Raw genomic sequence first — 13,192 nt, 5'->3', positions numbered from 1 at the left:
TATATATATATGTAAATTAAAGACTTTTATTTGAAAAATCTAGAAATTAAAATGTTAGCTTATTTGGAGTTCCTGTCATGGCTCAGTGGTTAACGAACCCAACCAGTAACCATGAGGATGTGGGTTTGATCCCTGGCCTCGCTCAGTGGGTTGAGAATCCGGCATTGCCATGAAATGTGATGTAGGTCACAGACGCAGCTCGGATCTGATGTTGCTGTGGCTGTGGTGTAGGCCAGCAGCTACAGCTCCAATTCGACCCCTAGCCCGGGAACCTCCATATGCTGCATATACCTAAAAAGATCAAAAAAAAAAAAAAAAAAAGTTAGCTTATTCAACTACCTTACATTTTCCAATTAGGAAAAAAAAATCACCTTTTGCTTTTCAACTCCTTTAGCTTTTGTTTGTTTTTGCTTTTTGTTGTTGTTGATTAGGGCCGCACCTGTGGCATATGGAAGTTTCTGGGCTCAGGGTCTAATTGGAGCTGCATCTACTTGTCTACACCACAGCCACAGCAATGTCAGATCTAAGCCATGTCTGACCTACAACAGAGCTCATGACAACACCAGAGCCCCAAATGAGCAAGGCCAGGGATCAAACCTACATCCTCAGGGATACTAGTCAGATTCATTTCCATTGTGCTATGACGGGAACTCCTCCTTCTGGTATTTTTAACCTAAAATTTATCTAATTTTTTTCCTAAATATGAAGGTGATATTTTAGTTACAAGTCTGCATCACTACTTTAATAATCTACTATCAGTGTAAATCAGTAATTTACAGAACTGGCTTTAAATTTAATCACGAAACATTTAATCATCACTTATTCTAAATTCTTGAAAGACATAATTCTATGTACTATGGCTAGAGAAGAGTTCAATGTTTTTATTCTAGACAGTTTTTTTTCCCTTTTGGTAAATAATGATTTATCAGAATATCAAGCATTGAGATATGGTTAAAACAGAAAATAAATTTTTTTTTTTTTTTCTTTTTGCCATTTCTTGGGCCGCTCCCGCGGCATATGGAGGTTCCCAGGCTAGGGGTCTAATTGGAGCTGTAGCTGCCAGCCTACGCCAGAGCCACAGCAACTCGGGATCCGAGCCACATCTGTGACCTACACCACAGCTCACGGCAACGCCGGATCGTTAACCCACTGAGCAAGGGCAGGGATGGAACCGCAACCTCATGGTTCCTAGTCAGATTCGTTAACCACTGCGCCACAACGGGAACTCCTATAATTTTTTTTTTTTTGGTATTTATATATCATGATATATTCTATAACTGAAGATAGAAATCCTAATTCAGTAAGAATACCATTAATAATAGTAAAATTAACTAATACCCATTGACCACTTCCATTGTGTAACACAATCTTCTAAGAACTTTACATGTATTCAGGAATTCAATCACTTAAATCCCCATGATAACCATTTTATAGATGAAGAAACAGGATGGTTAAGGAAATAAGTGCAGAGGTTAAAATAACAAAGTCACAAAGCTAAGAGTAAAGTTAAAAAATAAAGTTAGAAAAAAAAAAAGCATTACAATTAAAAAAAATCTGATACCCCCTCCTCCAAGAAATTCCATCTTATTTACCTATCAAAGACTATCATTTTCTGGCTATGTATGGCACAGAGAAATCTACTCAACATTCTGTGATAAACTAGATGGGGAGAAACATGTGTATATGTATCAGTGAATCACTCTGCTGTACAGCAGAAAGTAACACTACACTTCAATAAAATTTTTAAAAAGACTATCATTTTACTTTACCTGAATTAACACTCATATCATATAACGCAGGTAAAACATTAACAATTTATACTAAAAAATTTGTCAGGAAATCTGCTTTATCACTTAATCAAAAAATTAAAAGTTACAACACTAAAATATAAAGAACATAGGCAAAACATTCTCTGACATAAATCATACCAATGTTTTCTTAGGTCAGTCATCCAAGACAATGAAAATAAAAGCAAAAATAAATGGGATCTAATCAAACTTACAAGCTTTTGAACAGCAAAGGAAACCATAAGCAAAACCAAAAGAACCTAGAGAATGGGAGAAAATATTTGCAAAAGATGCAACCAACAAGAGCTTAATGTCCAAAAAAAAAAAAAATATATATATATATATATATCTCATACACACACACACAGCTCATACAACTCAATTAAAAAAAAAAAAAAGCTGGAGTTACTGTCATGGCTCAGTGGTTAACGAATCTGACTAGGAACCATGAGGTTGTAGGTTCCATCCCTGGCCTTGCTCAGTGGGTTAAGGATCTGTCGTTGCTGTGAGCTCTGGTGTAGGTCACAGATGTGGCTCAGATCCTGAGTTGCTGCTGTGGCTGTGGCGTAGGCCTGTGGCTACAGCTCAGATTGGACCCCTAGCCTGGGAACCTCCCTATGCTGCAGGAGTGGCCCTCAAAAGCAAAAAGACAAAAAGACAAAAAAAAAAAAAAAAAAAAAAAGCCAGCCCAATAAAAAAATAGGCAGAAGACCTAAACAGACACTTCTCCAAAGAAGACATACAGATGGCCAACAGGCAGGAAAGATGCTCAACATCACTAATTACTAGAGAAATGAAAATCAAAACTACAATGAGGTATCCCCACACACCAGTCAGAAAGTCCACTGTTAAGAAGACTACAAATAATACTGGACAGGGTGTGGAGTGAAGGAAACCTCCTACACTGTTGGTGGGAAGGTAAACTGGTGCAGCCACTATGGAAAATAGTATGGAGGTTCCTCACAAAACTAAAAATTCAGCTACCTTATGATCCAGCAATTCCACATCTGGGCATATATCTGGAAAAAACTAATTCATAAAGATACATGCACCTCCATATTCAAAGCAGCACTATTTACAATAGCTAAGACATGGAAACAACCTAAATGTCCATGACAGATGAATGGATAAAGAAGATGTGATGTGTGTGTTTATTTATTTATATAAATATATAAATATATATATATATATAAAACAATTGAATATTTTGCCATCTGCAACAACATAGATGGACCTGGAGGGTATTATGCTTAGTAAAATAATTCAGACAAAGAAAGACAAATACTGTATGATATCACTTACCTGTAGAACCTAAAAAATAAAACAAACTAGTGAATATAATAAAACAAAGAAACACAAGAGAAAAGCAGAATGTTACCTACAAGGGAACCCCCGTAAGATTATCAGCTCATTTCTCTACAGAAACACTACAGGCCAGGAGGGAATGGCAAGAGATATTTAAAGTGCTCAAAGGAAAAAATATGCAACCTAGAATACTCTATCCAGCAAGAATATCATTTAAAATAGAAGGGGAAACAAAAATTTTTTTCCAACAAACAAAAGCTAAAAGAATACAGCAACACAAAACCCAGGTTAAAGGAAATATTGAAAGGGCTTCTCTAAACCAAAAAGAAAGGAAGGAAAGGGAAGAAAAAAGAAAAGAAAAAAAAAAAAAAGAAGAAGAGGAAGAACTAGGACTGAGAAAACCGCAATCAGAGAGCAGTCACTCAAATAAGCCAGCATACAGATTTAATCATGAACATGCTTCAAACAAAATAAAATTAAAAAGAAAAAAATAAAAAAGAGTCATCAAAACCATAAAATGTGGGCAAGGGATGTTAGGAAATAAATAACCCTTTTTGATTGTTTGTTTGTATGTTTCTCTTCTTAATTTTAATATAGTAATGAAGTGTTCGAACTTACAGGACCATCAGGCTAAAACACACAATTATAGGAAGGGGTTAGCATACTTAAAAAACAGAGCAACCACAAACCAAAACCAAATATTGCATTTGCAAAAAAATGAAAAAAAAAATACACTCAAGCAGATAATAACAGGAGACCATCCAATAAAAAAAAAAAAAAAAAAAAAAAAAAAAAAAAAAAAAAAAAGAAAGGAAGAATGGAGAACCATAGAATCAACTGGAACATGAGGTTCAAAATGGCAATAAATAATCATCTACCTTAAATGTCAATGGACTGAATGCCCCAATCAAAAGACACAGAGTGGCTGAGTGGATAAAAAGGCAAAAATCTTCAATATGCTGCCTACAAGAAACTCACCTTAGGACAAAAGATACATATAGATTGAAAGTGAAAGGGTGGGGAAAAATATTTCACGCCAATAGACATGACAGAAAAGCAGGAGTCCAAATGCTCATATCAGACAAAATAGACTTTAAAACAAAAGACATAAAGAAAGACAAACAAGGACACTACTTAATGATTAAGGGATCCATCCAAGGAGAGGATCCTTGGATCGTCAACATATATGCCCGAAATATAGGAGCACCCAGATACATACAACAAATATTAACAGACATAAAGGGAGATATTGATGAGAATACAATCATAGTAGGAGACCTTAATACCCCCCTCACATCAATGGACAGATCCTCTAGACAGAAAACCAATAAAGCAACAGAGATCCTAAAGGAAACAATAGAAAAGGTAGACTTAATTGATATCTTCAGGACACTACATCCAAAAAAATCAGAATACACATTCTTCTCAAATGTTCATGGAACATTCTCAAGAATCGACCACATATTGGGACACAAAGCTAATCTCAATAAATTTAGGAGTGTAGAAATTATCTCAAGTATCTTCTCTGACCAAAATGCCATGAAATTAGAAATCAACCATGGGAAAAGGAAAGAGAAAAAACCTACTACATGAAGACTAAACAACATGCTACTAAAAAACCAATGGGTCAATGAGGAAATCAAGAAGGAAATTAAAAAATACCTTGAAACAAATGATAATGAAGACACAACCTCTCAAAATCTATGGGAAGCTGCGAAAGCAGCGCTCAGAGGGAAATTTATAGCAATACAGGCCTTTCTCAAAAAAGAAGAAAGATCCCAAATTGACAACTTAACCCTCCACCTACATGAATTAGAAAAAGAAGAACAAAAAAGTCCTAAAGTCAGCAGAAGGAAGGAAATTATAAAGATCAAAGAAGAAATCAATAAAATAGAGACTCAAAAAACAATAGAGAAAATTAATAAAACCAAGAGCTGGTTCTTTGAAAAGGTAAACAAAATTGACAAACCCCTGGCCAGGCTCACTAAAAAGAGGAGAGAAAGAACCCAAATAACCAAAATTATAAATGAAAAAGGAGAAATCACAACGGATACAGCAGAAATACAAAAAACCATAAGAGAATACTATGAACAACTGTATGGCAACAAGTTTGACAATCTGGAAGAAATGGACAATTTTCTAGAATCTTACAGCCTGCCAAAACTGAATCAAGTAGAAACAGACCAACGGAACAGACCGATCACTAGAAATGAAATTGAAGAGGTCATAAAATCACTCCCTACAAATAAAAGTCCAGGACCAGATGGCTTCACAGGTGAATTTTATCAAACATATAAAGAGGAATTGGTGCCCATCCTCCTTAAACTCTTTCAAAAGGTTGAAGAAGAAGGAATACTCCCAAAGACATTCTATGATGCCACCATCACCCTCATTCCAAAACCAGAGAGAGATACCACCAAAAAAGAAAACTATCGGCCAATATCATTGATGAATATAGATGCAAAAATTCTCAACAAAATCTTAGCCAACCAATCCAACAACATGCCAAAAAAATTATACACCATGACCAGGTTGGGTTCATCCCAGGTTCACAAGGATGGTTCAACATACGCAAATCAATCAGCATCATACACCACATTAACAAAAAAAAAGTCAAAAATCATATGATCATCTCAATAGATGCAGAAAAAGCATTTGACAAAGTCCAACATCCATTCATGATCAAGACCCTCCCCAAAGTGGGTATAGAGGGAACATTCCTGAATATAATCAAAGCCCTTTATGATAAACCCACAGCAAATGTAATACTCCATGGGGAAAAACTGAAAGCCTTCTCACTCAAATCTGGAACAAGACAGGGATGCCCACTCTCACCACTGCTCTTCAACATAGTTTTGGAAGTCTTAGCCACAGCAATTAGACAAACAAAAGAAATAAAAGGCATCCATATGGGAAGAGAAGAGATAAAACTGTCACTGTATGCAGATGACAAGATACTATACCTAGAAAACCCTAAGGGAAAACCCTAACCCAAAGCAATCCCGAGAAACAAAAACCAAGCAGGAGGCATAACTTTCCCAGACTTCAAGAAATATTACAAAGCCACAGTCATCAAGACAGTGTGGTACTGGTACCAAAACAGACAGACAGACCAATGGAACAGAATAGAGAACCCAGAAATAAACCCAGACACCTATGGACAATTAACCTTTGACAAGGGAGGCAAGAACATAAAATGGGAAAAAGAAAGTCTATTCAGCAAGCATTGCTGGGAAACCTGGACAGCTGCATGCAAAGCAATGAAACTAGAACACACCCTCACACCATGCACAAAAATAAACTCCAAATGGCTGAAAGACTTAAATAGAAGACAGGACACCATCAAACTCCTAGAAGAAAACATAGGCAAAACACTCTCTGACATCAACATCATGAATATTTTCTCAGGTCAGTCTCCCAAAGCAATAGAAATAAGAGCAAAAATAAACCCATGGGACCTCATCAAACTGAAAAGCTTTTGCACAGCAAAGGAAACCAAAAAGAAAACAAAAAGACAACTTACAGAATGGAGAAAATAGTTTCAAATGATGCAACCGACAAGGGCTTAATCTCTAGAATATATAAACAACTTATACAACCCAACAGCAAAAAAGCCAATCAACCAATGGAAAAATGGGCAAAAGACCTGAATAGACATTTCTCCAAGGAAGAGATACAGATGGCCAGCAAACACATGAAAAAATGCTCAACATCGCTGATTATATGAGAAATGCAAATCAAAACCACCACGAGATACCACCTCACACCAGTCAGAATGGCCATCATTAATAAGTCCACAAATAACAAGTGCTGGAGGGGGTATGGAGAAAAGGGAACCCTCCTGCCCTGTTGGTGGGAATGTAAACTGGTACAGCCACTATGGAGAACAGTTTGGAGATACCTTAGAAATCTATACATAGAACTTCCATATGACCCCACAATCCCACTCTTGGGCATCTATCCAGACAAAACTCTACTTAAAAGAGACACATGCACCCGCATGTTCATTGCAGCACTATTCATAATAGCCAGGACATGGAAACAACCCAAATGTCCATCAACAGTGATTGGATTCGGAAGATGTGGTATATATACACAACGGAATACTACTCAGCCATAAAAAAGAATGACATAATGCCATTTGCAGCAACATGGATGGAACTAGAGACTCTCATCCTGAGTGAAATGAGCCAGAAAGACAAAGACAAATACCATATGATATCACTTATAACTGGAATCTAATATCCAGCACAAATGAACATCTCCTCAGAAAAGAAAATCATGGACTTGGAGAAGAGACTTGTGGCTGCCTGATGGGAGGGGGAGGGAGTGGAAGGGATCAGGAGCTTGGGTTTATCAGACACAATTTAGATTAGATTTACAAGGAGATCCTGCTGAATAGCATTGAGAACTTTGTCTAGATACTCATGTTGCAACAGAACAAATGGTGGGGGAAAAAATGTAATTGTAATGTATACATGTAAGGATAACCTGACCCCCTTGCTGTACAGTGGGAAAATAAAAAAATTATAAAAAAAAAACAAAAAAAACCCAAAAAAACCCCAAAATTACTCCATTAATACCAGAAATTAGAGAGGACCTATGTTTAAAAAAAAAAAAAAAAGAGGATATCACATGAATCTAAAGACTGTGTGTTAAGATACCAATTGTCCTAAATAAATCCATAAGTTAACACAATCCCAATCAAATCACTAGCAACCTTTTGTGTTAGAGGCTAATTCTCTAACTTATGTGAAATTGCCAAGACCTAGCATAAGCCTTGAATAAAACAAAGAAAACATAAAAACAAACAAACAAAAAAAAACAAAGAAACATTCACAGATATAAAGAACAAACTTGTAGATGTCAGTGGGGAGAGGGAAGTGGGGCGGACAAGACAGGGATAGGGCATTAAGAGGTACAAACAACTGTTGTATAAATAAGCTATAAGGATATATTGTACAATACAGTGAATATGGCCAATATTTTATAACTATAAATTGAATACAACCTTTAAAAATTGTGAATCACTATGTTGCATATCCAAAACTCATATAATACTCTACCTCAATTATACCTCAATAAAAATGTTCCCAGAGCTCCCACTGTGACTCAGTGGATTAAGAATCTGACTGCAGTGGTTTGCTAGGTTGCTGCAAAGGTGAGGGTTTGATCCCTGGCCCAGCACAGTGGGTTGCCCCAGTTGGCAGCTGTGGCTTGGTCAATGCCTGGCCCTGGAATTTTTATATGCTGCTGGTGTGGCCATAAACCCCCCCCCCCACGCTAAAATAAAATAGTACCTTTTGTTTCTGCATTGTTTTGATCTGATGTCCTAACTTTGACTAAGGTTTAAAATTTGAGGTCACATATTAACTTGTTATCTTATAATTGCACTTAGTATCTGGGAAATGTGATCATTAACTCCTCAGATTAAAAGGGAACAGTATTGGGGTTCCTGTTGTGGCTCAGAGGAAATGAATCTGACTAGTATCCATGAGGACACAGGTTTGATCCCTGGCCTCACTCAGTGGGTTAAGGATCCTGCTTTGCCATGAGCTGTGGTGTAGGTTGCAGACATGGCTTGGATCTGGCATTGCTGTGGCTGTGGTCTAGGCCAGCGGCTAGGGCTCCCATTTGACCCCTAGCCTGGGAATCTCCATACGCTGCAGGTGTTCCACACCACAGCTCACAGCAACACCGGATCATTCAACCCAGTGAACAAGGCCAGGGATTGAACCCGCATCCTCATAGATGCTAGTTGGGTTCGTTACCAGAGCCATGATGGGAACTCCTCACTGTTCTTTATTTCAATGTTCTTTTTAAAAGATATTTTATTACAGTTGACTTACAATGTTCTGTCAATTTCTTCTGTCCAGCAAAGTGACCCTGTTATACATATATATATATATGCACATTTTTTTTCTCACATTATTTTCCATCATGTTCCATCACAAGTGACTGGATACAGTTCACTGTTCACTTTATATATAGCAAGATCTCATTGCTTATCCACTCCAAATGAGATGATCACTGTTCTTAAAAACAGTGGTTCTCAACCTGGTTCAGTGGAAAGGCCTGAGATTTACAGTTCATTTTGAATACTATAAACTGATAAATATTAATCTCCATCATGAGCATAAAAAAATGCCTCTGTGATCTATATGCAATAAAATCACAATAGAGTGTGCAAGCATGCTCACAAAACAATCTGCTGAGGCCACCCTCTAGTCACCCACCCCAGGTTTTTCAAAGTCCCTCTCTGGTGACTCGGCACATTCTTCTATCACAGCACATGTCATCAGTGAGGTCACTTAAACATCCCCCTCTATGAGGGTGGAAGCTGTGTTCTTTCTCCTAGCAGATACATAAGCACACCATAAATGTTTACGAATGGATATAGTAAATATTGTCGACAGTTTTTTTTATTATTAATTTAGTATTCTGACATTTGTTAACTTGTTCAGTCACCTACTAGTTGGAGAGATGCTGAAATTACAAAAAATACATGCAGGAGTTCCCGTCGTGGCGCAGTGGTTAACGAATCCGACTAGGAACCATGAGGTTGCGGGTTCGATCCCTGCCGTTGCTCAGTGGGTTAACGATCCGGCATTGCCGTGAGCTGTGGTGTAGGTTGCAGACGCGGCTCGGATCCTGCGTTGCTGTGGCTCTGGCGTAGGCTGGCAGCTACAGCTCCGATTAGATCCCTAGCCTGGGAACCTCCATATGCCACGGAAGCAGCCCAAGAAATGGCAAAAAGACAAACAAAAACAAAAACAAAAACAAACAAAAAAAATACATGGAAGAAAAAATATAAAAATTGTAAAAAACTTATCATTAATGTTTATGTAAATTGAGAAATGTTCATTATTTGCTATGAGCAGAATATTTCCCTCTGTATCATGAAACAGTAGTACTGAATAGGAGTTAATTTGCAAACCACTGGCATAGAATTCATCAAGACAAATCTCTGGTTAAGATTTCTCAAAGGACTGGCAGCTCTCATACTATTGTACCACCTATAATTTAGTCCTTTCAAGCAGGATAACAATGTGCTTTCAGAAAATATTTGAAGGATTTTCTAAATAAAGAATAACTGTTATTTTGAAACTCATAAGAATATCAGGGATTCCAAAAATGCCACATTCTCTGATGGGTGGTAACATACACTCAGTTACTTATTTTTCTAACAAATGAACTGTTGTGATTCAAATATTCTTTAGAAAGATATGAAAATCACATCATGGGTAGCTGGGGAAAAAAAAAATCTCCATGAAAATTTAAACCATATCCATTCATAAAAGGATTAAAGCAAAGATGAAAAGCCTGGAAGTGCAACATGACTGGTTCACAAACACTGTAGTACTGAGAAAACCCTCTGAAACCTGTTCTCCATGAAATTTTGTATCAACTTCTTTACTTACCAGATATTTATAGTCCAAATAATCATCAACTAATTTCACTGTTAAGTCTGCTTTAGTATCAGTGCTAAGCACAAAAAAACTAGGTTCCTAAAGATAGCTTCTCATTCCTTACCCAGACTCTAAATCTATAAACAGATTATCCAGGGTCTTTCAAGACAAGAAATTAACAGCAGTTATAACAACTAGTCAGAAGCACTATGGAGTCTGGAATACTTTTCTGGGCTCGAAGATCTTAATCAGACAAAAATTTTACAGAAAGAAAAACTATAAAAGGACAGTACTTTAAGACCGAAACAGATTTCTGATATCACCAGTGTGTTTACTAGATAAATTTCATATTTGGAAAAATGCACTAACTAGACTTGTAAGAATTTTCTCTGGATCTTCTCTGCCTTTTGGGGAGGAGAAGGGGACAGGAAGTGTGTCAAGAGTTCAGATGTGAAAAGAAGGATCAGGCTACAGACACCAAATATAAAGTTCATTTATACCAAATGGTTATTTTGGAAACATATAACCATATCCTGGAAGAAAACATCTAGAAACTGCGGGCAGTCAGCATCAAAGGAAAGGAGAAAAATTCCCACTATTTTTGAGTTTTAAATTCAGAAAGTAACACTTTTTAGTGGAGTGATTTCAATACAGAGGTGAAAATTCAGAATCATTTGTCCGGGGCACTTCATGTTCCAGAAGAAATTCAGAACTGGAAGCTCATTTTATAATAAAAAAAAATGGGCGGAAGGTGGTGGAAAAGAATCATTTCATGCACAAGAGCTAAGAATTATAAACCATAGGGGAATTCGCGTCCTGGCTCAGTGGTTAACCCCGCTAGCATACATGAGGGCATGGTTGGATCCCTGGCCTCCCTCAGTGGGTTAAGGATCCGGCCCTGCTGTGAGCTGCGGTGTAGGTCTCAGACATGGCTCAGATCCGGCGATGTTGTGGCACAGGCCGACAGCTACAGCTCACATTATACCCCTAGCATGGGAACCTCCATATCTGCTAGTGGGGCCCTAAAAAGGCAAAAGACAAAAAAAAAAAAAAAAAAAAAAAAAAAAAGAATTATAAACCATAGGAAGTGTCAATGCCTCTTTAAAAATACGCCAGAGATGATAACTGAATCATTTGGCACTGTGAAACAGGACAGGGTCAGAATATGGTTGTACACTACAATTTTAATGGGACTGGGGATAAACTTGAACAATAACAATAAACCTACATTTTGTAACATAATAAAAACAACTGAAATAAATCATTTCAAAAACGAAAACAGAAAGTTTCCTTTCCAGGAATTAGTACCACCATTAACAAGCAAACTTCGGGTCTCACGGCAGCTGGTTCGACAAGGCCAGACCTTTGGGAAGAAGAGTAGTCTAAGCTAATTTAGAAAGGGAAGGCAGGTTAAGGAGACCGAGCCCAGGCAAGGCTTTCTAATACCGGGTGTCCAGTGCGCTGTGGGCTCACAGTTTCCAGCCCCACCAGGGCGTTTACTAAACACAACCGCCACCCTCCCACCACCACCCTTCCTCAAGCGCACCTGCGCTACGACCAACAGTTGCCTCCACTGGCGGACAGACTGCACCGGCGCCAATATTCAAAAGCGGGTCCGCGCTCGAGGAAGAAAAGCTCTCTCCCGCCCCCGCCCCTCCAACGCCACCACCCGCCCCCTCACAACGGGAAAAGCCACCTCCACACCCAGCTACTACAAACAAAGTGAGAAAGACTGCGCCAGTCCTAAGCCGAGGCCTAGAAAAGGCGACGGGGTGGGGTTTGTTTCCCTACAGAAGCCCGGAGCGGCACTCAAAGCCTGGCCTATGTTTCTACTCCTGTACCGAGGGTGATAGAGAGGCTGGGAAAAGAAGCGGCGACAGGCGGAGCTCACCCCAGGTTCAAGGCATCCCGCTTCCGGCAGTTGCGGCGCCGCCCCAGCCAGCGGCTCAGCCCCACGGGCGGCGGGGCTGCTAGGTCCGCTACTTGGTCGCACTTCAGTGACGCACAAGCCCCGCCTCCAGCGCGTTGCTTGGAAACAGTGTTCAACCTTCCTCCGCAAAGTTCGGCTCAGGATCTCTGGCTTCCCTTCTTCTGAACACCTTCCAGGCCAGGCCCAGAGGCCATCCGAGAGGGAGCGGTGGCGGCGAAAGGCGAGAAGGGTGCCGTGACCTAGTGGCGGCGGGAGAGGCCTTGCCTGGCAGGCTCCCCGTGGCTAAGGCTCCATGAGGCGGCCATGGCTGCGGCCTGGCAGATTGCTGCCTCTCCTGGCCCCATCTCCCTAGCAAAAGCCCAGCTGGTGACAAAGGCACTGCGAGCTCCGGTTTGGTCGAGTGTTGTAGTGCAAGCCACTACTTAGGCTTCCAACCTCCCACTGGTATAGCTACACAAATATCGTCTCGTTTCTTTATCATGAAAAGGGACCATATGCTCACCTACCTAGGTTAAGAAGTGTGAAAGAGAATACAAAGTACAGGTTCAAAATTGTAAGCCTAATACATGGCAACTATTATTATTATGAACTTATGTTGGCCAAATCTTGGCGTTTCAGAACATTTGTAGGTAATAATTACTCTCTATTAAACATCTATTGTGTACTAAATACTTTACTAGGCACTTTACAGGCATTGCTCTTGTTTAAATAGTTCACTCCGTATATAAACAGCAAGGCAAAGGTTTAACTCCAGGAATTGG

The 13,192-nt window shown here is 39.0% G+C and overlaps 1 protein-coding gene across 2 annotated transcripts in view; it reads right to left on the bottom strand.

Moving 5' to 3' along the window:
- RNF141 (ring finger protein 141) overlaps positions 1–12,428 on the bottom strand; it is a 43,373-nt gene extending 30,945 nt beyond the window's left edge. The window contains 1 exon segment of one of the 2 annotated variants that reach the window (NM_001252196.1): positions 12,393–12,428. The gene's annotated coding sequence lies outside the window, so the exon portion shown is untranslated. 2 annotated transcript variants of the gene reach the window in all.

Source organism: Sus scrofa, chromosome 2 (assembly GCF_000003025.6).
Source record: "Sus scrofa isolate TJ Tabasco breed Duroc chromosome 2, Sscrofa11.1, whole genome shotgun sequence".
Taxonomy (NCBI): Eukaryota; Metazoa; Chordata; class Mammalia; order Artiodactyla; family Suidae; genus Sus; species Sus scrofa.
This window is presented reverse-complemented; position numbering and strand designations above follow the sequence as displayed.